Here is a 26,833-nt window from a genome sequence, read left to right as displayed (position 1 = left end):
TGCAAAGAAAAAAAATTCCCATTCAAAATGTCTTGTCTGATCCTGCTTGAACTGGTAGTTGAATGGGCAGAATTCCCACTTTTCTCAGCTGTTGGACAAGTGTATTTCTTTTGTACATGTGATAGCAAAGGGAGACATTCTTTATATGTGGTGTTGCTGGTCAGAGGGGCTTCCCACACTCTCGGAGACCATCACTCCATCTCCTTTCTCAACAGTGTCGTTAAATCTTATGCTGGCATGGGTTTCTGTGGAACTCCCTCCTGCACATAAATGAGTAAAACTATAATGACAGCAAACAGCCTCAAGCTGAACTATCAGGATGCAGTCTCACAATTAGCCTTGGCTGGTCTCAGTCCGTTTTGCTGTATCCTTCCCCTGTGCCCCACACCTGCCAGCAGCACAAGTGGTCCTACAGTTACATACTCACGGATCAGCCGCTCAATTTGGCAAACCCAGCTGCTTTTGGAGAGGGGATGGGGTTTATTTTCTGCTTAGGCAGGTCCCTTCCCTGACTGCACAGCCCCATGAGAGCCAGTACCAACACACAGCAAGGGGGCAGGGGCAGGACATAAGGACATGTCTCATGTAGGGCAGGACATGAGGTTGTCCATATCTTTAGCAGTAATGCAAATGACTAAAGTTGGTAAAATCTCTCACTAAAAAAGGTATTAGAACACATCGATAAAAAGGAAGTGTGCAAATTGCCAGGACTTGACAGTATCTATTCTTGAATTCCAGCATAGCTAAAATACAAAATTGCTGTATTGCTTTTTGTGGTGTGCCACTTGAATTGGCCTAAGTAACAGAAGAATCAAAGGTGGGAGGTTTGAGATTTTTTTAAGGCTGTCCCATGTGTTTGGTAAGCGTAAGCTGGTATGTCTGATTTGTGTACCAAGAAAATAAAGTAAAACTGTAACCAAAACTAGAACTGGTGTATACAGTAAGCAGATAGAATAAGAAGAGTCAATATGGCTTTGTCAGAGGGCAGCTGTACTTCAAAAGTCTATTAGAGTTCTTTATGGTGAGTGTATGAAAGTGAACAAGGAGCTGAGAGGGATCCAGTTAGATTTCCAAAATACTTTTGACCAGGTCCCTCAGTAAAGGCTCATAAAAAATTGAGTTTCTGATGAGGTAAGAGACAAAATCTTCTGTGGGTCTGTTTAAAAGCTATGCAGCAATGGATAAAAATACAAGTTTTTTCACAACAGAGATTTGTTACAATTTCACTGGTGCTGGTCTTTTATTCATAAGTGATGTCAAAAAGGTGAAGAATATGGTGATGAGGTTTACTGATGATACTAAGTTCTTTAGGATACTAAAATCAAAAGCCAGCTGTAAAGTGTTGCAGAAGGACTCCACGAATAGCTGAATGAGAAAAAACTGACAAAATTAGGTTAATTTAAGAAAATCCTAACTTTTCAATATAGACTAATTGTTTCTAAACTAACATTACTACCATTCAAGAAAGAGGCCATGGAATAATTTTGACCAGTTTGATTAAAATAGTCACAGTTGAAAGGCAAACCCCAAGGAAAGAAACTGAGAATAAATGGAAAACATTGGTATAGCACTGTACTTTTCTCTATCTCTTATTTCTCTATATTACAAGGAAGAGCAAGAGGAATGATCAAAGGTGTGGAACTTTTCCATATGAGGAGATAGTAAATGAAAAGTAAACAGACTAAGATGTTTCTGTTTGGAGAAAGGGTAACTGAGGGGATACTATGAAAGAAATCTATGAAAATGGTGACTGGTATTAGGGCAGATATAGGGAGCCATCATGTACGGCTTCTCACAATAAGAGAACTGAATGGGAGTCTACAAATTTCTCATTTGGCAGGTTCAAAACACAAGGAAGTAATTTTTCCCGTAACGTAGAACTGAATGTAGACTACACATACTGTTATGGTAACAAAAATGGGAATGGGTTAAAAAAGGAGTTGGAGTGATCTGAGACAGGCCTATTGAAAACTATTATACAGTGGTCTAGAAAGAAATCTCCAGCTTGGAATTATTGGGAGCTACAGGATATACCCTGGAAAGAATCAATTTATATGTTTAATGAGCTTTTCATAAGCACCCACAATTGGCCACTGTGGGGAAGAGGGAACCAAGCTACAAAGACCTTTGGTCTGCCCAAGTACAGACATTTTAACTTCTACTTTCCAAACAGAATGAATGACTTTAATGAGGCTTCTAATATCAACCACATAATGTGAGGTTAGCACAGGTAAAGGATATTTCAGATATTACATTTAGCTCTGTATTGCCGTGATAACAGCAATGAAATATCCAAAGGGCATTATTGGGCATCATTCAAGTGGCATTGGTCATATGCCATGAATGCAACAAGCCTATATACGAGACCAGAGCTCTTTCTCCTGGTAAACACCACGCCATATGTTTTTATCAGGCACTAATTTTGGGGAGAATTAATCTTTATAAAGTTATTATGTTAGAGTGTCCTAGTTATGTCAAAGTATAGAGCTGGGGGCTTCTTCATTTATACAAATATTGCTGAACATTTAATTTCAGATTCTCAGTCTGGTGGATAATAAAAAATGACTACCCACCAAACTTGTAGCATTAAATGGAGACTGTATTTTTGGCAGCTCATTGGAGAGGGATTAATATTACTGGAATTGCTTTGTTTCTCAGCAATGCCTCCTTAAAAACAGCTTCCTTTGAACACATATTTCTATTTTATTGAGAAAAGGAAATACAGTATTAGAAATCAATGTTTTTAAAGGGTAATTTAAAGAAATCTAATCTTGGCAAATGCTGAAATATTTTCAATTTAGAACAAATAGTATTTCTGTCATCCAGTCGGCTTTTTAAAATTAGACCATTACTCCTTGATAAGTTAATTACAAAACAGAAAGAGACTCAACCAATCTAAAAAAGCGTATTAATGAAAGTATAGAGCACACGTCTAAAAGCTGCTTTTACTGATTTATTGGTGAAATTTTACTTTTTAGATGAAAAACCTTGTCTCCAACGTCTTAAATCATAGGAAAAAATGCTCAATTTTTCACCCAATCACAACTAATTTTTTACATTGGTACACTGATGGACTATTGTTTTTCTGTGCTACCATCCGTTATAAAAAGTGACAGCATCATAATTGAAATTATTTAAAATATGGTGCATTCAGATAATTCTTTACTTCGGTATAAATACGACTACATAAGAAAGGCTACTACTGGAAATTGCTAGGATGAGCTACCAAAATGGAATTATTGCTCAGCAGGCCATATTGCTCTGGGGGTAGGAAATGAAAAATATCAGAAATTCCTTTGAAATGCAAAAAGATAAGAGGAATGGAAGGAACATTTTCTGTTGTGTCTGAGGCCTGGTCATCTTTAGTCAAATCTTTATGCTGCAGGGCAGATACCCAGTATCAAACGTTGCAGAAGTTTCACACTGCACAGGCACTTAGGCTCCGTGCAGACATGGGAAACATGGAATATGTTGCAACCATGGGTTGAAATGTCTCCAGGTCCATCAGCTGAATCCTGGTCTCACTGAAATCCCTGGCAAGTCTTTCAGCCCAGTGAAGCCACAATTTCACCCCAAGGATTTTGGGTAAAAGCCAGCAAAACTCACAAAAAAATGCATTGGGTGATTAGCTTCGTAATATCTGCCCATGGATGTCTCTGTAACTGTGCTGCATGGCTGCATGTTGTGCTTCTTACGCTAAGAACCAGCCAAAGTGCCCAGTGGGAATCCTTCCTGGTTAGTGCTGGGGTCTCAACTGTGCCTGAGCCAAAGTCATGGCAGGTATCAGTCTAACAATTTAACGGTATGAATAGTGACAAGCCAGAGTCCAGACTAAATGTGCTGCCCCTGATTAGTTTACCAGTATGGAAATTGTCCCACAGAGCCAACTGGTTTGGCAATCTCTTTGGGAGCCTGTCACCTAGCGGTGTGTGCTGACTGGTAAACCCACTTCAACTAAAATATTATTTAGTCTCAAAGAACTGGAATAAAATATAATGGAAGAGGAAAACATTTTAAACCTTAACAAAAATATCAATACATATCTTCCTTACCCCAAAATGTTGCTGTCCTAAAGCAGACAGGCAGGTTTAACCTTTTCAGATACTGTATAGTTTCATAGAAACAACACCCCCCATAACCCAGATTTGTTATCTCTGCCATTTTTCTGCAGTCCCACACCAGTTGGCACACACAACAGAGGCTGATAATATCTCCTTATGGCTATTTAATTGCATACATAGTCCCAGAACAGCCCCCTGACAATTCATGGGGAACGATATTAGCTCAAGTCAGTGTTTCATTTTCCTGCCCGTATTTCAGCAAAATGTATTTCAGCCCAATATATTAATCTCTCAGTGCTGCCCTACTGCACATCTTTCCCCCTTGTCCATAGCCAGAACTGGAACATCATCTACATCAGGTTGCTGATTTTTCTTTCAACACTTGCCATGGTTCAGTTGGCCAAGAGGTGGTCCGAGTTTCATGTAGGCAAGGTTGTGTGACCCCAACAAGGGCAAGCCAAAATTGTGATAACGGCAGCTGCTGCTGCTGCTGCTGCTGCATTGGCCGTGTTACAGTTAGAATAGAATAGAATAGACTATTGCAGTTGGAAGGGAGCTACAATGATCATGTAGTTCAACTGCCTGACCAATTCAGGGCTGACCAAAAGTTAAAGCATGTTATTAAGGGCATTGTCCAAATGCCTCTTAAACACTGACAGGCTTGGGGCATCGACCACCTCTCTAGGAAGCCTGTTGCAGTGTTTGACCACCCTATTGGTAAAGAAATGCTTCCTAATGTCCAGTCTAAACCTCCTTTGACGCAGCTTTGAACCATTTCCATGTGTCCTGTCACTGGATACCAGGGAGAAGAGCTCAGCACCTCCCTCTCCACTTCCTCTCCTCAGGAAGCTGTAAAGAGCGACGAGGTCACCCCTCAGCCTCCCTTTCTCCAAACTAGACAAACCCAAAGTCCTTAGCCGCTCCTCACAGGACATGCCTTCCAGCCCTGTCACCAGCTTTGTTGCCCTCCTCTGGATGCATTCAAGGACCTTCACATCTTTCTTAAATTGTGGGCCCCAGAACTGCACACAGTATTCAAGGTGAGGCGGCACCAACACTGAATACAGCAGGATAATTACCTCTTTTAACCGGCTGGTTATAGCGTGTTTGATGCACCCCAGGATGCAGTTTGCCCTCTTGGCTGCCAGGGCACACTGCTGACTCATGTTGAGCCTGCTCTCAACCAGCACCCCCAGATCCCTTTCTGCAGGCTGCACTCCAGCTGCTCCTCTCCCAATTTATACTTGTGCCCGGCGTTACTCTGTCCTAGGTGCAGCATCTGACATTTCGACTTGTTAAATTTCATCCTATTAATCATAGCCCAATGCTCCAATCTATCTAGATCCCTCTGCAAGGCCTTGTGTCCCTCAAGAAAGTCAACACCACCTCCCAGTTTGGTATCATCAGCAAACTTGCTAATGGTGCATTCAGCTCCTGCATCCAGATAGTTGATAAATATATTGAACAGAACTGGCCCGAGAATTGGACCCTGAAAAACACTGCTGGTGACCGGTCGCCAGCCAGATGTAGCCCCATTAACTACAACCCTTTGACTGTACCTGGTGACGTCCAACACCAGGCAAAATCATAAGAAATTTCAAGGAGAAAATGTTTGCAGACAATTTCTATACTTCAAATACAGAAAAAAAAAAAGCACAGGATACAGTAAAAAAACCCAGCCTTCAGTATATACTGTCCAGTGGTAATTTTAAGAACCCAGAACTTTTGAAAAAACAGGTCATTTTTTAATTACATGTGAAGTCTCCTTTATACAAAGTTTTCCATATTACTCCTCACATCAGTACTATCTCAGAAATAACAACACCTATAAAGTGCAATATTGCTCACCTTCCTGAATGTGGAGCAAAATTTAGGCAGACACTAGGCCTTTGGCAGTACACTCCCCCCCCCCCCCCCCCCCCTTTGATGAACATCAATAGAAGTACCACTGTAAAGTTTGTAACTTTATACTGTTAAATGAGAATAAGCAAGGGAAGCAATTATGTCTATTATCAGGAAGTATACGAGCGCAGTGTCCAGCATCATCCCCAGGTGTTTAGCCACATCTCAGTGGACACTGTAATAGGAGATCTAAGATTGACCAGTCTGACCATTTCTTTAAAAGTTGTATAGCAGGTGAACATCTTTTACCACATACTCCTGCAATCATGCAGGTAATTAAGTAGCACATCCCAGGTGAACCCAAGGATTCCCTAAAATTAAATCCCTGAGCCTCACAATGTTATTGTAATTAGCTGTCTTTCTTATTAGTTTTTTTTTGTTTTATTGCATCTGTCCTGTGTGCTAGGGATTACAAACCATAATTTGACAGAAAATATTTAGAATGGTTTATTACTAAGATGAGGGCTTATTTTCATTTTCCCAGACTACATGCTCTTTCTTTCCTTTGCTTTTAATCACAAATATTCATGGGAGTGAGAGAGAAAGTAATGATGTTCACCCCTTCTATTTAGAGGGAAAACCTGCCTGGTCATGTTTGGTTTATCTTCACCTTACGAAGTGACACAGGCTAAGTACCCTGAAGGACAGGCATGTTAGCTCTGCAGTTTTGATTTGGGCTTGTTCCCAGTTAGACCATTTTTCAAACACCACTAATCACCACTGTGGAACAGTTTGTATTTTGATATAAATGAAATCACTTTCTTTAAGTGCAAGCTTCCAATTTTCACAGAGGAAAAATGGAAGTCAGAAGTTCTATATGAAAAATAAATATAAGCTGCACTGAAAATTGGACTTTGGATCATTATTCATTAGTTCACATTAACATGCATTACGAAGTTACTGTTAGCTTGACAGCAGAGTTCTGAGCCCAGGTTCCAGTTCTGTCACTTACTTGTGGCTTTTCAGCAGGAGTTTCTTCAGTTGCTCCATGGTGGAGCAATGTGCAAGGTCAAGTGGGGAGTGTCACCAAAGACCTGTTTTAGGGACTGTGTCTGGCCTGGGAGAATGTAGTCTCCCAAGCTAAGTCCATTATCAGGGACTGCATTTGACTCTTGTGGTATTTATCATAGTTATTAATGCACCAGCTCAAAAGGTCAAGTGACTCACATGAGATTCTCAGTTTTCATTTGAGGAAAAATGTGTCTCTGGCCTTGTACTTCTGGAGAAAAGATGAAAATATAAATGTACAAAGGCTTAAGAAGTAGCAGGATACTTAAAAAATCATTAAAAGACACAATAAACATGAAGAATTTTTGATCTGATGTTATGATCTGGGGGACAAATTCATTATTTTTGAATGTCAGGGACAGGAAAGATTAGGACGGACCATAGAAAAAGGGGTGGTGAAATCTTCCAAAATACTGATTATTTAAAGAGCTGTTGCCACGTGTTTAAAACATGAGATGATATTTTATTGTCTGTTGCTTACAAAAAAAAAAAAAAAAAAAGAAAATCCAGTCAAGGCAAGATGAAGAATCCATGCAGTGTTATAGGCTATGATCTTTCTGGTTGTTATCTCACTTTAGTCAGTCGGAATTTTACTAACCAATAATTTGACCCGTGTTGTTGCAAAGTAGATCCACAAAAGCCACATCTGCTCATGTAGCACAGAATTTCTCTTCCACAAGGGCCTCAAGACCTGCTTCAGGGCTGGCGCCTCCCATCAATCAATTAAATATGTTTAATTTTATTTAAAAAATGAAAACAGATTTTACATGAAATATGGTAGGGTTCTGCTGACTACAGTTTGTTGTGGGATGATTAACAATGGCCAGGCCTGAAATACTGTTTTGATTAGTGTTTGTTCAGAATAGTTAAATGCTGGAACAAAAAGTAAGGTAGTTTAGCAAGCTTCCAACTGCTACGAAGCATACATATAACAGCAGTAAAATCTAATAGTAAGAAAGAAAAGAGTTTGGGTTGAAGCACTAGACTGAGTGTGAGAACTCTCTGGGGAAAATTTTCACGCTTGCTCCGACTCCAGCTTTGTGCAAGTGCCGAGTCCCTTGCTAGCTGGAGAGAAGTCTTTTGCTGCAAGCATTGCCTGTTCCATCTCTAAGTATCCTGTAAAGGATCATCACACAGGCTTGGTGATGGAAACATGGGGTAGAAATCATGGTATCTTGCACAGTGAAGTGGGGGAGGAATGGCTCTGCTGCCTGCGTGGTCTGCCATAACCCAGAGGATTTCCACCTGCCAGCCTTTGCTGGAGGAAGGTTTCAGTCCTCACATTCAACTGGAATGAAGGTGACACAGTGGGGAATCAAAACTGCAGTTGCGTACCCCACTTCTGGCTTTCAATTACTGTACTGGCCTTCAAGAGATGGGACACAGAGTCTCTATCTTCTGCTATGAGTTCTAACAAATGCTTACTGCGTGATGATGGCCTGTAAGTGGTTAATTTATTTTCGCAAGTTGCACCATTGGACTGATTTATAAAACTAATTTAAAGTATGTAAAGCAGCTTTCGTTCTTTTAATAGTGCTCTGTAAGAATAAGGAGAGGGATGGGTTGTTGGGTTTTTTTTAATTCCTGTGCATTTTTTTTTAGTTAGATTCCACATTTAATTTGCAGTTCAGATCTGCAGTGTGTCCTTTTCTTGGAAACACATGCTCCTAACAAAGTGAATTCATATATCATTCAGGGATCAGGGCCCCACAGAACTTCCTGGGACTAGAACAAGTATTTTCTTATTACCATTTGACATGGCTGCCAAAGTATGAAGAGAGAATTTCTCTATTGAACTTGATGGCTCCAAAATTCCCTTTTGCTTAGCTAGCCAGTAGTCAAATTTTCAAGGGAAGGGCACAGCTGCTTCAGAAGTGCAGTGTACCAGTTCTTCATAAATGTCTTTCATATCCCCTGACATAAGGCAAAACCTCAATATCTGAGAAGTTTCCAACAATTGTCTTCTGAAAATCATAAAATGAGAAACTTTGCTTTAAGTGACCAATACTTATTTTTCACTTTGAACCCATTCTCTGTGGTTCAACTTCATTTGTTTGGTTCATCTATCGCTTGCAGACTGATAACACCCTGGAGTCCAGTCATGGCCAGGTCTTCATAATGTGAGATGACATATAAACAAACTAGCAAAATGATCCCAGACACAACCTAGAATTGTTGTTGAACACAATCCTAAAGATGACCAGACACCCGAGGAAGTAGGAGGATTAGGAGTTGCTTAGTTGCTGGCTGGGGTTAAGCCACAACATTGGTCAATACACGTTACCATAAAACATGACAGGCTGGCTTTAGCTTGGCAGTAAGTTATCTTTTGTCACATATTTGTAGTCTTAGGGTTGCAGCTGTACAATAAGAGATCCTTACTTGCTTCTCACATTTATTAGTATTATGTTGTTCTGCTTGTATCACAGCTGGAGACTGAAAGTATTTGGGAGCCTACTGAACAAAACTTGTGTTTTTCCTTGTGCGGGCTTGCTCCAGGAGCAGTGAGTGGAGAGCTGAAAGGCAGAAAAGAACTGTCTACAAAAGTGGTGTGATAAAAGAAGACAGCTAAAAGAAATACTGGTTTTTTTAAACCCCTCCCACCTAGCAATGCTGTTTCTTGTACCTTCAGTTTCATCTGCTTCTCACAGTCTATCCTACCAAATATGCCTACCTTTCAAAATTACCCCGGCTTTGGAATGAAGGTGTCAGCAGCTGCAAGACCCCGTAGGGTGTGATTATCTTATTTCCTGTCTGTTGACTATGTTTAAACATATGCCAAACTGGAAAGGTCATTTTTCTAGCATGACTCTGGAGTACACTTAATGATAGTCTTGTTACTGACTGACCTCCTGTACGTACAGAGATTAAACATCTTGGACAAATTTTCATTGCTCGAATCTGTGCCAAATCCTTTTAATGCATGAAGGACTTGATCACTTTTAAACCAGTGGTGTAGAGCAAACAAGGCTCAGTCGTTTGATGCCAAGGGGCCTGCCTGATTTTTGCAGTAAAGAAACAGAAATTCATAACCACCATGGGGATAGCAAAAGAAAACGTATCTATCTGCGCAGATCTCTGTCGATAGTCTAATCTGATTGCTGGGTACGTCCTGCCTGGACCAGGCTGAGTGATGCTGCAGCAGCCAACAGTACTACAGCCATGCTACCTTGCATGATGAAAACATGTTATCTGTGTCCAGGGCTTACCACCAGAAGCATAACCTCAGCTTTCAAAATAAGGGATATACTTTTAAAGTATTTATATTGTGGAAATTAAAGTAAATTAGACCGTGTTGTAGTGTTGGTTTTAGCAACTTGCACTTACTCTACTTCCATCATATTTAGACTCAAATGTAGCTGAAAAATCTTACTAAATCTATAATGGGGCTATTTTTAGGGCTTTTTTTATGCAACATTGACTATTAACATTTCACAGCATCTGGCAACGCTAGCCTTTCTGATTATATTAAACCTTGCTGAATGGGAATTTTTGTATCATTTAAGAGCAATTCTTTGCACTGCCTGTATTCTATATCTTCTCCTCAGAAGTAGGGATGATGAAAGCTGATGTTTCAAAAGATAAGTAATCTTCCACTACCTACCCTCTGTCTACAGTAAGTTATCTAGATGTTGTACATGAGGTTCACCAGGAAAATTCATCGTGGCATGTTAATTACTTTATTTATCCATTCCACTTGATACAGCTACTAAAAATAGGTGTTCTTAGATGAGTGAGTCTTCTCCTCTTGCATGTGTCAGTCTGCAGGATCTAATTCTATAACTAATTTTACAAAACTGAAGGCTCATAAGATGAATGGGCTACATTTACCTACTAACAAAATGTGAAACTGTATCCTCTAGGAATATTTTGATGATTTAAAAAATCCTTAGGATAGATGTCAATTAAAAGGAAAAAGAAAGGGGAGGGATTCCATCTACTCTTTCACACTCATTTCCTCTTCTTCTTCTTCAGCGTGTTTCCTTTCTATTGCTTCCATCCTCAGATAAGCTTTCTGTCACCAAATTAATTTTGCCATTTTGTATGTCTTTTTTTTTCTCTTCTTTACTTTTGCATATTCTAGGTTACACTACCACTATGTGAGGGAATATTTCTTCTTATTTCCAGGCATTTTCTGTATTTTTATTATTAATGAGATTGGAACCAAGTTCAGCATCAACAAATGGCTGATTAGTGGTCTTAGTATTTGTGATAAGAATGGGCAGATAACAGTCCAATTTTGAAGGAGAGGGTAACTATTACAAAATTTTGTGCACACCCTGGGCTTTTGTTGATCCTTTAAGTAGAAAAAGTACATGCTGAATGTAACGGAGCTTCTCACCACTAGAATGGTTTTCCTTACATCATGACTGAAGACTGCACTGACAGGCGACCACAGAAAAGCTTGCAAAACCTGAGCTTGCAGTTTAACGTTGACAATAAATCTCCTGTGCACTAAGACAGAAATGATGGGCCAGATTGTAGTTTGGTGGGCGAATATGCACAGGGACAAGGACAGAAGGAAAAATAATTCTTTCACCCAATCCTTCCTTTCTGTGCTCAGAGGCAGGTTGTAGAATACAAGAAGTGATGAAAACAGCAGCTGCAAAAATACAGAGCAGCCCAACCTTTCTTCGGAGGTGGTGCTGAGCAGGTCAGCAGGGCTGCAAAAGGAGGTGGGCTCGGCACAAGTATGAAGAGAGTACATCTACAACAGTCGCAAGGTCATGCAAATATCACTCAAATATCTATGAATATTTCAGCTGCAGCTGCTGCCAGAAATTAAAGTGGTTTTTTGCCAGTGTAATTCTACAGGTAGAATTATATTTTTGTACATAGGACAGTATCACTCCCCACATGGAGGTTCTTGTTCCAAAATAACAAAGAATGCCTTTTTCCTTAGTTTATTTATCAAATAGAACAGAAATGTCCACACAGGGAGCTTTACATTCATAAATATATTGCTAGATCTTTACTGGTTCCTTTTTCAGTGTAGGCAAGTCCTAAAACTATTACTTAATAAAAAAACTTGAGGAAGAACAGGAATAGTATTGATGCTGGGATGTCCTGGGGATGTTACCCTTGTATGCAGAATCCATTGCTGACTCAGGACGAGTCCGGACCATTACACAAAACATTGTTGGCAATGAAGCACCGTGTTTAGCAATTTAGGAAAGATATGCGAGGCAAGAGAAAGGAATCCAAAAAAGCAACAAAGATGGTAGACACATGGTTGTGCATTTCACAAGCACTGAGCTCTCTTAAAATAACACGGAAGGACGAAAGAAAAGCCAGAAAATTATATATCAGCAGTACTATTTCTAAAAATAATGGTTTTCAAACTTTTCCATGAGGCATTAACAGCTCTTTAAGGGATAATCTTTATTGCTTTGTAATGTACAAAGCAATAAACAGCTGCTGAGATTGATTAATAGCCAAAGCAAAGTTGAGGCATGTAATCAATCTAAAAAGCCATTTATTGTGAGTATACTACAAAGCAATAGAGATTATTGCTGTTGCACAACAAACCATAACAGAGAAAACACACACACACCACACACACCACACACACACACCACACACACCACACACACACACACAGAGCGAAAACAGTTGTTTTCTTTTCAATGCTCACAGTGCTACGCTGCCTTTTTCCTGAGCTTTCAAATGGCAATCTCTTTGACTACAGCAGGCGACTGGCCTTACAGCAAGTGATCTGCTGGAAAAAGTAATGCTCTAAGAACTCCAGTGTTACCTGAGGGAGAAATAATATTTGTTTTTTTAGTTCTGTAACTAGAAACACAAAATTCCACATGTATTCATCTTGTCCTTGGAACTGTTACTGCTATTCATATTACCAAGAAAAACAAAGAATTGGCTCACCAATTGAAAAATGATCTAATTTGTGCTAATGCAGAGCTCATTTAGAAACGAAGGCTGTTTACTTTTGCTTTTTTTATGAATGGCTACTAAATCACTTCAAAGTTTTTCACTGGAATGCTGAATGGGACAACTGGGTCTCAGCTCCAGCTATTTCGGGCAACTACCTCACCCCATTCTTTTTATACAAGTTTAATACAGCTCTTAATACAGTTCAGGTTTTGCCTCCTCCAGTCTTCCTGGGAGGCTGTTTCAGAATCTTACCTCTCCAGTGGTTTTAAAGCTTTTTAAAAATTTGCATCCTGAATTTTCCAGGTCAGATAATGCCCATTTGTTCCTGAATCAACATCGTCTTTTAGCTCTTTATCTTCTTACAGAGATGATATGGAGAGAGTCTCTCACCCTTCACTTTGGCAGAATAAACAAGCCATGCCGTTGTAGCCTTATGCCATGATAGGCTTGTCCCTTGATCAATCTCGCCACCCTTCTCTGCACCCATCCCCGTCTCAATCCCTCTCGCCTGAATGTGGATGCTCTGGATGGCACCGAGCTCCAGAGGGGGTCTCAGCACGGCCTCCTCCAGCCACACTCACTCGCACTGCCTACTGGAAATATTTCGCCCAGTAAACCCAAGGATCAAATTTGCCTTTTTCACATCCCTTTAACATTTGAAGCCAGTGGTTAACTTGCACTTCCAGGCACAACCTGTATATTTCTGTTTCTGAACTGATGACCTTGCAACTTATGACAGAAATTTGTATTAGTTCACAAGGGCACAAGCTTGCAATTTGCACTATTAAGTTTCATTCCGTTTCTATTACTCTAGTTCTCAAGGTTATTCAGGTCTTCCTGTATCATATTGCCATCCCCTTCCATATTAATGATGTCACCCACTTTCATGTCATCAGCAAATTTCATTAACAAACTCCATCTTCCTATTTTAAGGTAATGAATAAAAATACGACTGAAGATGTATCCTTGAGGAACTCTGTTAGTAAAACACCATTCAAAGCCAGGTATCACAATAGTAGGAACTGAATTCTTCAATTTCACATTTGCAGGAAATACAATTCAGTTCAGTGAAAATTAAATTTCTGATCCTAGTGGATAGAAACTTTCCAAACTCTTGTCTTTGAAAATTTGAACTATTTCATACCTGAAATTACCTAAAATTTAATAACACCTACTTAAAATATTACAATAAGGATTTTCATAATTCCATGTACATACCTCTTTACAGCTATAAAAATTTGGAGTGTAAGAATTGTACTCATGGTGTAGCGGTCACTTTGATTGTTTCTAAGCATTTGACTCTGGTAGTTAAAATATTTGTTTTAATGTTATTTTTACCCTAGCAGTCAATTTTACCTGTTAGCCTGTCTTACATTTAATTTCTTTTCACTTTCATACTACTCCAGCAAATCACACCTTCCCTGGAGAAGATGATCCCCACGCTTGAGATCACATTCTCCGTGAATTCCTGTTCTCTGTGGGTCTGAAAGTTCAAATTTCCTCATTTTCCCACTTTGGGCAGCCGTACTATTCTTCTCACAGGAAACACTGGGCCTAGATTCACGACCTTAGCCCTTCCCTACCTTTTATCTTTTTTCCAGTTGAACAGTTCAGTGTCAGCAAAATCAATGAAAATCTTTCAATAATTATCAGCGATATTTCTTTTTTCCTGTTAGTATTTTATTTGCAAAATGATTGTCACTGCAGTACATGATCTTTTGTCAAAAATTTTACAGAAAATTTCAACTTACAGCAGCCAAACCGAAGCTCATAGCTGTCTCAGCTGTGTCTAACGCTACATTTGTGTTGCTGATCAATCTGAGAAGAGTGAAAGAGCTCTTGTTTTTTCCAGCAGAGTGTAGACGGCCTCTTGTTATCGTTTAGCAGAGAATGACCTACTGGAAGCTGGGTTTGATGCATCAGCACAATACTGCAGAGAGGGGACTGCGGGTGGTAAGGCGGGAGTAAGCAAAGTAAGATGGACGGTTGCACTGCAGCCTAGTGAGAAGTGGACCTACGAAGAAGAAGTCCTCTGCAGATCAACCGTTGAACATCAAGAGTTCATGCTAGCAGAACTTCTGCCAGTAAAACTGCCTTGTTCAAACAAGGCCAGCAACAGGAGCGTACAGAAGAGGAGATACAGGTTACGACGTATGTTGGCCTGGGTGTTGGCGAGGAGAAGGGCAGCTGGGCTCTCCCCTCACCTCTTGCACTGCTGCCACTGTGTGAGCAGCCACCAGGATGCCCGCTCATGAGGTGCCCCGAGGCTGTGTACGCTGCTGTTGCTGCTGCTGCTGGCCTTGTTTGAACTAGAAAGTTTTACTGGCAGAAGTTCTGCTGGCATGTGCTACTGACATAGCTGTTTTGGCAGGATGTGTTCACATTTGGCTGTTTTTTAAAGATGCAGTATGTCCTCAGAGCATCAGGCTTTTATCAGCAAAAGAAGTCTGGCATTATGGGAGGCTAACCCAAAATACCTTGTGCCACGTTTGGTAGATTGCCTTCTGGTAATTTTTTGCAGCATATTGTGGAGCTGCCATTGTATACTGTGAGGTACAATGTCACATCATAAAATCTGTGTAAATATTGGGTCAGATTTTCAAAAACTCTTCTATCTTGTGTGATAACCTATTTTTATATGTGTTGTTTCTCCATATTGCAGATTTCTCACTGCCAGAAACCCAGACTGTATCAAACAGCAGAGCTCTCTTGTTCATTTAGGGCAGATGAAAGGATTCTTTCATATCTAAAGAGCAGCCTAAAATATTGGGTACTGTGGACAAGTGGAACATAGAGACAATGAATGGTAGCTAACTATTTGCAGTAAATATTGGCTAAACTACAAGAACAAATTGTAGTTTCAAGTCATACTGTGAACACTGGATACGAGAAGATTTCAGGGTTGGATGTCAAGTTTGTTTTAACCTCGTAGCACACTCACCCTAAGTTAAGAGCTGCTTAAAGACGAGACAGTGGAGAAATAGGTGGTGCCAGCTTTCTGGAAAGCTGTGCCGATCTGGGCATTTTGGCATTATTTGGGGTGCTCAGTCTCCAGTGAGCTACACAAAATTAAGTCTTTCCCGCTGCACAGTCTTTTCATGCTGGGTAATGTACTGGAAATAAGAGATGAACCTGATACAATGGGCTTTGCTAACTGTGGTGGAACAGTAAATAAGGTTTATGTCCAATTCGGTCCCATCTTGTTTTGAATACATAAAATGAAAGCAGTGCTTCTCCATGGTGATCTCTCTAGACAGTATTTTACATCAGTGTTGTTTGGGAGAAAGCCCATGCTTTCCTCCCCATCTATACTGTTGTCATTAATAGAGTTACAAAGCCAACTCTGGCAACAGAGATGAGGCAGCTCTGGTTGGAAAGGTGTTTGTAAAAATAAAAACCCTGTAACTGGAAAAAAACCCCAGAAATATCCACCAAACCACAAAACTCTAATTTAGCAGTCTCCTGCAAAAAACATGAAGGGTCTCATAGGGTCCCTTCATTTGCTGAGTGGAGTTTCATCCTGTTTCCTGAATTCAGCACAAAGTCAGTGGCAGTGCTTTGTTTTTTTCCGTGACATTTCCAGATATTAGAGACAAGTGCATTCCTTAGATAGGTATCATACATGTAGAATATATAGATGGATGGAAAATACATAGAGCTTAGAGACCATATGCATGCATGGAACCTGCTGGACCTCTGCATAACCACATGTGTAATGTGAGTTCCAGAACAATGAGTCTGACACGTTATGGACATGCAGCACCTGTGGTCTGCAGGCAGCCTGTATACATGCAGTAAGTGCAATGTGTTCTGGACACATCCAGTTTATCACATATTCACAGATATTCTGCTTAGCACATGCACAGAAGGTCTGGCATGACTGTGCATGTGTTGTGCTGCACATGGACTGAGACTGCTGTCTTAGATTTCCTGGATAAAAATCAGGAAGTCCAATTTCTATAGAACTATTTACTGAAAACATATACTCACTCATTTGGTTCCATTGTCACTAAAAATCATCTAAAGTAGTTTGGGTTTGTTCCAATGATACTGCATGTTATTGGTTTAAAGCAAGTGCGTTCTGTAAATGATGAACGTGCTCACTCACTGCTTTGCAATAGCTTTGTTCCTGCTCTGTGAAAGTTTTGGTTTTGACTTTTTGGACTTTTGCCGAATACTGACATTTCAGTACTCTTAATATACTCTTAATATTCCCTCCCACCAGCAGCTGGTGGATACAATTTGACAGGAGAATGCGTTAGGAGGAAAGGCAAGGAATGCTGATGTAGAAACCTTGAGAAAGTAAGTAAGATCACCATGTTAATACACCAGCCCTATTACAGTGAATCCCCTTCCTCAATTAGCTGTGTTCAGTGAGCTCCCTAAGGGGTTCTGTATCTCAATAGTTTTGACTCTATCCATGTCTCTGTTCCCAAAAATCTCTTCCGATTTAGCCAGTTCTTGGTATCCTTCACCGCAGGCTTATGTGAATGATAAGAGCAGTACAGTATGCTGTCCGTAATGAATGCACAACCATTGTAAGGTGTGCACAACAAGCTGGTCATAAAAGGAACACCTTGGACCACTAAACTTAAGGTTGTGTCTTGTGAGAAAACAAACTGCCTTTTCTTCTTCTTCACCCAGCACTGGCTCTTAATCTCGGCTTTTAGGCTTTACATTGGATTGTGGCCTCCATGATCTTCACATTTTCCCTCCACATCTACTTATTCTTGAGAAAAGGCTGTTTCCCCAAGTATCCCTCCCTGCTCTGGCTGTAGAAATTTGGGTCTTAAACAGAGTAGCTGCACCGAAGCGATGTGAAGTCCTGTCCGTTTAGTCAGGTCAAAAGGCAGACTAGAAGAAAAGCAGGCATTTCGCCAACACACCAGGGATTTCCAGTCACTGGCAGAGGCAGCAGAATTAACAGGAAATCAATGAACGCAGTCATTGATGTAGGGACAATTGCATAGTGGGTGTGTGGCTGGAAGATTGCTCACAATGCTCAGTTGGTACAAGAAGTCCTTGCATGCCATGTGTCAGCACAAACGTACCAACTGAAGGGTATTTCACTTGGGAAGCTAGCATAACCTCACCAGGAAATCTCAGGTTTTTATTGATGGGACTGGACAGTGAGCATGGAGGGAATCAAGTGCTGGCCAGAGTGAGGGTAAGGTGCAGAGCTTGCAGGACGCTGGCACAGGGACCAAATCACACTGAGCAATGCAAGCTAGAGGTTGATCATGGCAATTTCCCAAATCTTACATTTCAGCCAAATCTGAATAAGATTTTAAGGAATTTAAAAAAAAAATACATCTATTACAGAACATTTAAGGTTGGAAGGGACCTGTGGAGATCATCTAGTCCAACCCCCTTGCTCAAAGCAGTCAACTACAGCAGCTCACTCAGGGATTTTTTCAATCAGATTTTGAATACCTCCAAAGACGGAGACCACACAACCTCTATGAGCAATCTGTTCTAGTGTTTGACTACCCTCACCATAGAAATTTGTTCTTATGTTTAAATGGAGTTTCCTGTATTTCAATTTGTGCCTACTGCCTCTTGTCCCTTCACTGGGCACCACCAAGAAGTCTGGCTCCATCTTCTTTGCACCCTTTCTTCAGATATTTATACACACCGATAAGATCCCACCCAGAGCCTTCTCTTCTCCAGGCTAAACAGTCCCAGCTCTCTCAGCCTTTCCTCATACGAAAGATGCTCCAGTCCCTCAGTCATCTTAGTGGTCCTTTGCTGGGCTTACTCCAGTATGTCCATGTCTCTGTTGTACTGAGGAGCCCATGACTGGACCCAGCGCTCCACTTGTGGCCTCATCAGTGCTGCGCAGACGAAAAGAATCACCTCCCTCCACCTGCTGGCAATGCTCTTCCTAATGCAGCCCAGGAGGCTGTTGGCCACCTTTGCAGCAAGGGCACATTGCTGGCTCATGTTCAACTTGGTGTCAACTGGGATACCCAGGTCTTTTTCTGCCAAGCTCATTTTCAGCCAGTTGGCCCTCAGCGTGTACTGGTGCATAGGGTTATTCCTCCCCAGCTGCAGGGCTTTACGTTTCCCTTTGCTGAACTTCTTGAGATCCCTCTTGGCCCAGTTCACCAGCCTGTCAAGGTCCCTCTGAGTGGCAGCACAACCATCTGGTGTAGCAGCTACTCCACCCAGTTTTGTATCGTCAGCAAACTTGCTGAGGGTGCATGCTGCTGCTGACCAGCCTCCAGCTGCATTTTGTGCTGCTGATCTCAACCCTTTGAGCTCTGCAGTTCAGCCAAATTTCAGTCCACCTCACCATCCACTTAAACGGCCCATGTTTCATCAGTTTGTCTGTGAGGGTGTAATGGGAGACCATCAAAAGCCCTATTTAAGATAAACAGCATACACTGCTCTCCCCTTACCCGTCAACCAGTCATCTCATCATACACCCAGTTGTGGTGGGTTGATCCTGGCTGAACTCCAGGTGCCCACCAAAGCCACTCTATCAGTCCCCTCCTCAGCTGGACAGGGGAAAGAAAATGTAACGAAAGGCTCATGGGTCAAGATAAGGACAGGGAGATCACTCAGCAATTACCGTTACGGGCAAAACAGACTCAACTTGGGGAAAATTAATTTAATTTATTACTAGTCAAATCAGAGCAGGATAATGAGAAATAAAAACTAAATCTTAAAACACCTTCTTCCCACCCCTGCCTTCTTCCTGGGCTTAACTTTACTCCCGAATTCTCTACATCCTCCCCTCAGCAGCACAGGGGGACAGGGAATGGCGGTTGTGGTCAGTTCATCACACATTGTTTCTGCCACTCCTTCCTCCTCCTCAGGGGGAGGACTCCTCACACTCTTCCCCTGCTCCAGCGTGGGGTCCCTCCCACGGGAGACAGTCCTCCATGAACTTCTCCAACGTGAGTCCTTCCCATGGGCTACAGTTCTTCACGAACTGCTCCAGCGTGGGTCCCTTCCATGGGGTGCAGTCGTTCAGGAACAGACTGCTCCAGCATGGGTCCCCCACGGGGTCACAAGTCCTGCCAGCAAACCTGCTCCAGTGTGGGCTCCTCTCTCCATGGGTCCACAGGTCCTGCCAGGAGCCTGCTCCAGTGTGGGCTTCCCACAGGGTCACAGCCTCCTTTGGGCATCTACCTGCTCCAGCATGGGGTCCTCCAGGGGCTGCAGGTGGATATCTGCTCCACTGTTAACCTCCATGGGCTGCAGGGGGACAGCCTGCCTCACCATGGTCTTCACCACGGGCTGCAGGGGAATCTCTGCTCCGGCACCTGGAGCACCTCCTCCCCCTCCTTCTTCACTGACCTCGGTGTCGGCAGGGTTGTTTCTCTCACATACTCTCAATCCTCTCTCCACTGCTGTTTCCACAGCAGTTTTTTCCCCCTTCTTAAATATGCTATCCCAGAGGCACTACCACCGTCGCTGATGGGCTCGGCCTTGGCCAGCGGTGGGTCTGACTTGGAGCTGGCTGGCATTGGCTCTATCAGACATGGGGGAAGCTTCTAGCAGCTTCTCACAGAAGCCACCCCTGTAGCCCCCCGGCTACCAAAACCTTGCCACGCAAACCCAATACACCAGTGCTCTTTTCCTGTGACAGATTTCCCTGCTGCATATAATGGAGATCTTCATAAACCTATTTGATTAAAACTCACTAGGCCACCTAGTATAGGGGTTGTTTCTAACTAACTGCCATAAAATGAACTGCTTCACCTGCCTTTGTAATGAGCTACAAGTGATATGAAACACAGAGCTTATTTAACAGCACATACCAGATGGTCTATGCAAAGTTGAATATGACAGGAAGATTTTTGTCCAGATTGGAGGTGGGACTGTTGTTTTGTTTTGAAAAAGAGGAAAGAAATAGGGGGAAATGGGGATTGCATTGCCACTTGTGTTGCTGAAATTGCACTGGAGGCTGCTCTTACAGGTCAGCAACAAGCAGCAGCAAGTATGATCAATGAACACTTGGCAGGCAAAGTGTTTAACGCTGTTAGCTAATTCTGGATTGCATTGAAATATAGGCCTTGTATGCTTGGATATCCAGATAAGTTTCATTTCTAGACAAATTTAAGTTAGCCAAACTGAAAACTGAGACTGGATACCAGCACAAAATCCCTTTCATGACTTTCAAATCTAAAAAAATAAAGTAATTTGAATGAATATGACAGAATTGAATACTTTGTATTTTTTTGTTAGTTAGGCAGAACTGCTCAGAACACATTGCTTTTTCCTCAGCAATCTCTTGAGCAAATACCGGCTTGCCTAGACCAAGTCAGTTTATATGTTTTGATGATACTTCCATCCTAAAGCAGTGTTATTGCAAACAAGGAGATTTAATTAAGTACCTGCATTTAAAACAGGTGCTGAGAGAGTTCATTCAATAAAAAGCACATGAGAAAAGGGATTTAAGTGAGAAAGTTGTAACAGCTGAGACATAGCAGAGAGACATCACAGAAGAAATATTTGCTATAATTGCCAAAGCTCAGAAAATGAATAAAAAATTAACTCTTCAATTTGATGACCTAGAAAATAGAGAGAGGAGAAATAATGTGCATATGAAAAGGATTAAAGAAGCCAAGAAGGAAGGCTTAGTGGGTTTAACTGGGTGGATTTAAAAATTGTTTAAAGAATTATGAGATGATAACAGTAAAAAGGGATTCAAACTGGCTTTACCAGGAAACATCTACACATTTTTCTGTGAAACTTTGCTTGTATTATCTCAATAAAAGAAAGGTTCAGAAGAAAATAACAGAGAATAAGCTAACTGTGAATGATCTGAAAATAGCGTGCATGCACACACACACACACACTCCTTTGGCTTTTAAGGAAGGATATACAAAGAAAAGCAAGTACAATACTAACAAGGTTTTCGTTACTTCTGAGGTATTGAACTTGGCTGTAGAAGAAAGAGGACTACATGTCTAATAATTAGAGATAAAGGAAAAGCTAGCAGAGATAATGGCATGTGTTATGTAAACTGGGTAGGGTTACACATGGAGATCTTTTTACTGCTATCATAATGCCTGTCAGAATCAAAAGAGAAACTGGAAGAGGACTTTTTTCTAGAAGAAAGGGGCATAACAGGCTTATAACAATATTCAGAAAGACAAATTAAATTTAAAATGTCCACAGAGTTCTTGTCTAACAAACATGAGGAAGTCAAAGTTATGATGTTAGCAAGCAATTAGTAAAAGGAACTTCAAGTGAGTAAGAGAGAGATATATTTACATATAAATATATATATACAAGATGAATTTATTCGGAGAGTGCTTTCAGATATATCTGAAATGTGTTATAAAGGAACCAAGGAAGAAGCTTGGTCAGATGGAGCTGTATTTGTTGCATTTTTCTGTTATTCACAAAGAGATAATCACCACCCTCCTATAGCAGTTTTTAGATAAATTTCAAAACACATTCAGAGACAGTGAACAAAGACTGTCCTTGTCAGTCATGAACAACCCACTTGCTGCAACAGGCCTGTCTTTGTTGTTGTTACATGTCTGGAGATTTTCTGATACGAGCCGTGATCACATTACCCATCCCAGTAGCGGGAGGCATGCAAGGGAGCTGTTCAGTGAGTGTCCCGTGCACCTGGCCAACGGGGTCCCGAAACCTGGAAGTGGATGCACCTTCGGTAGGACCTTACCCAGGAGGCAGCTTGGGGAAGACACTGCAAGTGACCCCCTTGTGCCACTCCAACAGAGCTCTCCAGCCTGCGGGACTGATTTGTGTGAAGCTCTGCTACGGACAATGTGAAAATGGCTATCTTTTGGCCTCCCAGAGAACAGGAGGCGAGCAGGAGATGCGATAGCGCTTCTGGCCTGGCAGGAAGCCACCAAGATGAGCAACCCGACCCTCAGTGCCTGACCAGCGTGACCCAGGGAAGGGGTTTTGCGGCTGCTGCTACACCGTGCCCGAGTCCCCCCGTTTTGTTTTACTGGGGAAAACTTTCAATGTCTCCGTTTCCAATCTGTAGATCTGAGCTGAGAGAGAGGGTATTCTAACAGGTCACATCCAGCATTTCCAAACTGAGTAACTCTTGTCAACCCTAACCTGGGCTTTTGCCATCTGCTACTGTGCCCTAAAATGTGAGTCAGGACGGGCCAGGGGAAGTGCCCTCCGCCAGAAAACCACCATCCTACAGGCCAACGCTGCAGCGGGAGCGGGAGCGGGACCCGGGCTATGGGGACGCCGGCCAGGACAAGCAGCCGCTACAACCGCCGCGGGACTATCACAACACAGCGCCAGGCCCGCGCAGCCCGCTCCGGCTCCCGCTCCCGCTCCCTTCAGCCCGCCCTGGCCTAGGCCGCGCTGCGCATGCGCTTGCAGGTGCCCGCGCAGGCGCCTTGGCGTCTCCGGGCTCCCCGACCCCCACCTCCGCAGGTGCGGCTGAGGGGAGCGCGCGGGGCGTAACGGTACCGGCGCTATGGCGGGGCTGCCGTCTCCCTCGGCGGAGGTGAGTGAAGGTCCCGCCCGGCCCCGGCGCGCTGCTGGGTCGGCCGCACTTCGCTCGCGGCCCGGCGGCCATGGTGTGTACTGTTGCCATGGGAACAGCGGGCGCCGGTGCCGCCGGTCGCGGGGGCCGCCCGCGGCGGGGAGAGTGAAGGGGACCGGGGCCCGGCGGTTCCGGGTCCCGACCCTCCGCCGCTGGGGAGGGGGAGTCGGCAGGGCCGTTAGGCAGGCCGAGCCCCGCGGCCAGCGCCAGCCGTGCCCCGCCTGGCCGTAACGCTCGTCCTCGGGGGCTGCCGCCTCTCTGCGGGTTCGCGGAGGGTCGGGCTGGGGCGAAGGGCTGGGGTGTGCGGTAAGTCGGACCGGAGGTTTTGCAGAAGTGGCTGGAGAGGGAGAACCTCTGTTCCGTTTCCCGGTAGCTTGCTGTCCACTGTGTCCGGGCGAGAGTCTTGTTTTGCCGACTTTGGGTTCGTTACTCCACAAAGCCCGGGTCAGCTTTTACTCCACAGGTAGTGCTTATTTGGGGAGTTCCTCTTGGACGTGTTATCTGACGGCTGCACTGAAAATCTTGCTCTGTTGAGGGCTGCAGGCTCAATTTGTCATAACTTAGTTCTCATTTCTTTTTGATAGTGATTTCTCTGCTTCAAAATTTCACCAAGCTGCAAGCGTATCAGTTGTGATTGGTAAGTTGCTGATGTTTAAAATTATATCTAATAATACCCATTATTAGTTCACTCTTACTAAACCTGTATTTGGGTGCTAACTGTTCTAGAGATTTGCTTGGGCAGACAGAATGTGGATTCAGATGTCGGTGAGCAGAGTGTTCGCGGCTTGAATACAGGCTTTCTTCTCGCTGTACTTAGTGATGCACAATGCAATTGTTCACCACCTGCTGACCAATGCCCAAGCAGCAATCCGCGCCTCCCGGCCAACTCCCTCCAGTTTATATACTGGGTCTGACGTTCCATGGTATGGAATATCCCTTTGGCTAGTTCGGGTCAGCTGTCCTGGCTATGCTCCCTCCCAGCTTCTTGCACACCTGCTTGCTGGCAGAGCATGGGAAACTGAGAAGTCCTTAACTTAAGATAAGCGCTACTTAGCAACAACTAAACCATCAGCGTGTTATCAACATGATTCTCACACTAAATCCAAAACCCCGCACTGTACCAGCTACTAAGAAGAACATTAACTCTTTCCCAGCCGAAACCAGGACACAAGTATACCCACTCTGTATGCTAGCAATTAAATGACACTGGTTTTGAGGTGGGAGATAGGATGGCAGAGTCAGCGTGGTGCTACATCTGATGTAGTCAGCCCTGCTTCTCTCAGCTGCACCCTCGCAGCACATATCTCACTTCTGGAGACAGCTAGGACTAATCTGGGGTTCTCTGATCCTGTACCGCTATCTACTGCTTTCAAATCTTTCTGTACAGCAAAGACCAGGCCTCTGGAGTAAACAACTGGCAAAAAAAGACGAGAGCCCAAGTATGGCTTTTCAGACACTGGGTTAATACTCTTCTGCCTTCCAGTATAGAGTCGGAGAGGAATTCTTCATCTGTGCAAGTTAAAGACTACCTGGGGAATGGTGATAGCAGTGGGGGACAAGATCTGTGCGTACCAGTTATGCTGTCCCCATTGACACTGCGACATTCCCTTTGTCTGTCCCCTGCTGGGATTGGGGAGCAAAATGGGAACACTGCTGGATTTTCAGAAAGAAGCACTAATAATTAGAATTATTTCTTATTTGCAACTAAGATACTTTATTTCAAAAAGGATATTGAGTAGAGTTTGTGGAAAAAGCAGAATTTCTTACAAATAAATACAAAACCAGGCAGAACTAGTCTTGTATAAACAATGAAAACCAAGGGTAAAATCAGATTGTGTGCTGGGCAGCCAGCGCAGTCGTTTCCCTTCCACTCTTGCGCTCCTCCTTCATCATATACTTCCACTTTCTGCTTGTTGTGCTCATTTGTTGCACCTTATTTTAAATTAGTCTCTGGCATTGCGATTGAATGATTCAGGTACCGTATGCTCATCAAAGTCAAGAAAGCTTCTGGTGACTGGAGGGTTTTTCCCTTATGCCCAGATCTAGGTAGTACTTTTCTAGGAAGAGAACTGGTGTAATGTAGCTGAAGGTGCTTCCTCAAAGCTTCTGGGGCGTGGGACGCTGGAGACCAGATGAAACTTCTTTCTTGAGTGCTGCTGCAGCAGCAGAGCAATTGCTTGATGCTTAAAATTTTCAGCCTTAGGCATTATAAAATAGAGAGTACAAATCGTCTTTCTCTGTCTTGAGAAAGAGACAATGGTTGTACTGTGATGGCACAGCAGCCAAATTCATTCAGGTAAAGAATTACTCGTGATTTTTAAATGCTTGCAAGAAAGAGTAAGCTTTCTTATTGTATCATATATATACACGCATCTCATATTGTATGACACGGCTTACTTGTTTCTTTGTGTTCTATTACATTTTCTGAGATATCAATTAATAATATATTGGTATCGTATCACTACCACAATTCTGAATGTGTCTAATACTACCTTACGCCAAAATGACGAAGTGTTAATGCTCTGATCGGGTCCGCGTTCTGCTCACTGCCGCCCCCCCGTGACAGCTCCCGGGCTCGCTCCGCGCTCTGCCTCAGCGCCGGCAAGCGGAGACTGCCGCCCGCCAGCCTTGCTGCTCCAGCAGTAGGGAAAGGCCGTGCTCTCCCCCTCTCCGCTAAAGTAGCAATGCAGCAGTGAGCTCAGTCAAGCATTCAAACTAAGTCATAGGTTCCCTTTGCAACGTTAATTATTAAAACTTTGGTTTTAATGGATTGGAAGGGTGACTAACAGTGCCCAAATAGTAGGACTTAACTAATAAAGCTTACAGTAGAAAAGTTCCTTTGCCAGTTAAAAAGAAATAGGTAAGAGGTGAAGGCTTCAACAAAAAGTTATTATAATGGAACTGTGGCAAATAAATGTACTTCTGGGATAGAAAATTTGCAGTTGATAGCAGAATTAACAAAACCTAAAGCTGATTATATCAGAGATGGTGCTGTTCCACAGAAGCACATCATATCTCTCGGGTTGCTTCTTAGTTTAACTATGAAGAACGTATACGTAAATCCCATAAAATACACATTTCAATGTCAGAGCACAGAGGGTTTAAGAACTAAAGAAAACGGTGACCTTCAGAGATTAAATGTAAGATATTAGGTTACTTGAGAAGATTTATTTTAAAATTTAGCAAGGTGGATCAACATATATAGACCAGAAAAGAAGAAAGGTGAATTAGTTCAAATTTCTGATTTGTAGAATCATGTTGATTATGTTTTAGTATTTATTCACAGCTATTGTTTCCATATATGCTGGATAATAACTGTATCAGACATATGGCAGAAGACCTTCCACTTAAAGGTCAAAATCTTGACTCCCAGTAGCTGGGAGAATAGGGAATGATAATCTACCTTCCCTATTCAGTGAGGAATGGCTGTGTAATTGCTCCAAACAGACTGCTGCAGTGGAATTCCTTACTTAAC

At 42.6% G+C, this 26,833-nt stretch overlaps 1 protein-coding gene across 2 annotated transcripts in view; it reads left to right on the top strand.

Moving 5' to 3' along the window:
* The first annotated feature begins 23,952 nt into the window (after positions 1-23,952).
* ARMC2 (armadillo repeat containing 2) overlaps positions 23,953-26,833 on the top strand; it is a 68,432-nt gene continuing 65,551 nt past the window's right edge. For both annotated transcript variants that reach the window (XM_050894257.1, XM_050894256.1), the window contains exon 1: positions 23,953-23,995. The gene's annotated coding sequence lies outside the window, so the exon portion shown is untranslated. The remainder of the gene's footprint in view (positions 23,996-26,833) is intronic.

Source organism: Gymnogyps californianus, chromosome 3, assembly GCF_018139145.2.
Source record: "Gymnogyps californianus isolate 813 chromosome 3, ASM1813914v2, whole genome shotgun sequence".
In the NCBI taxonomy this organism is placed as follows: domain Eukaryota; kingdom Metazoa; phylum Chordata; class Aves; order Accipitriformes; family Cathartidae; genus Gymnogyps; species Gymnogyps californianus.
This window is presented reverse-complemented; position numbering and strand designations above follow the sequence as displayed.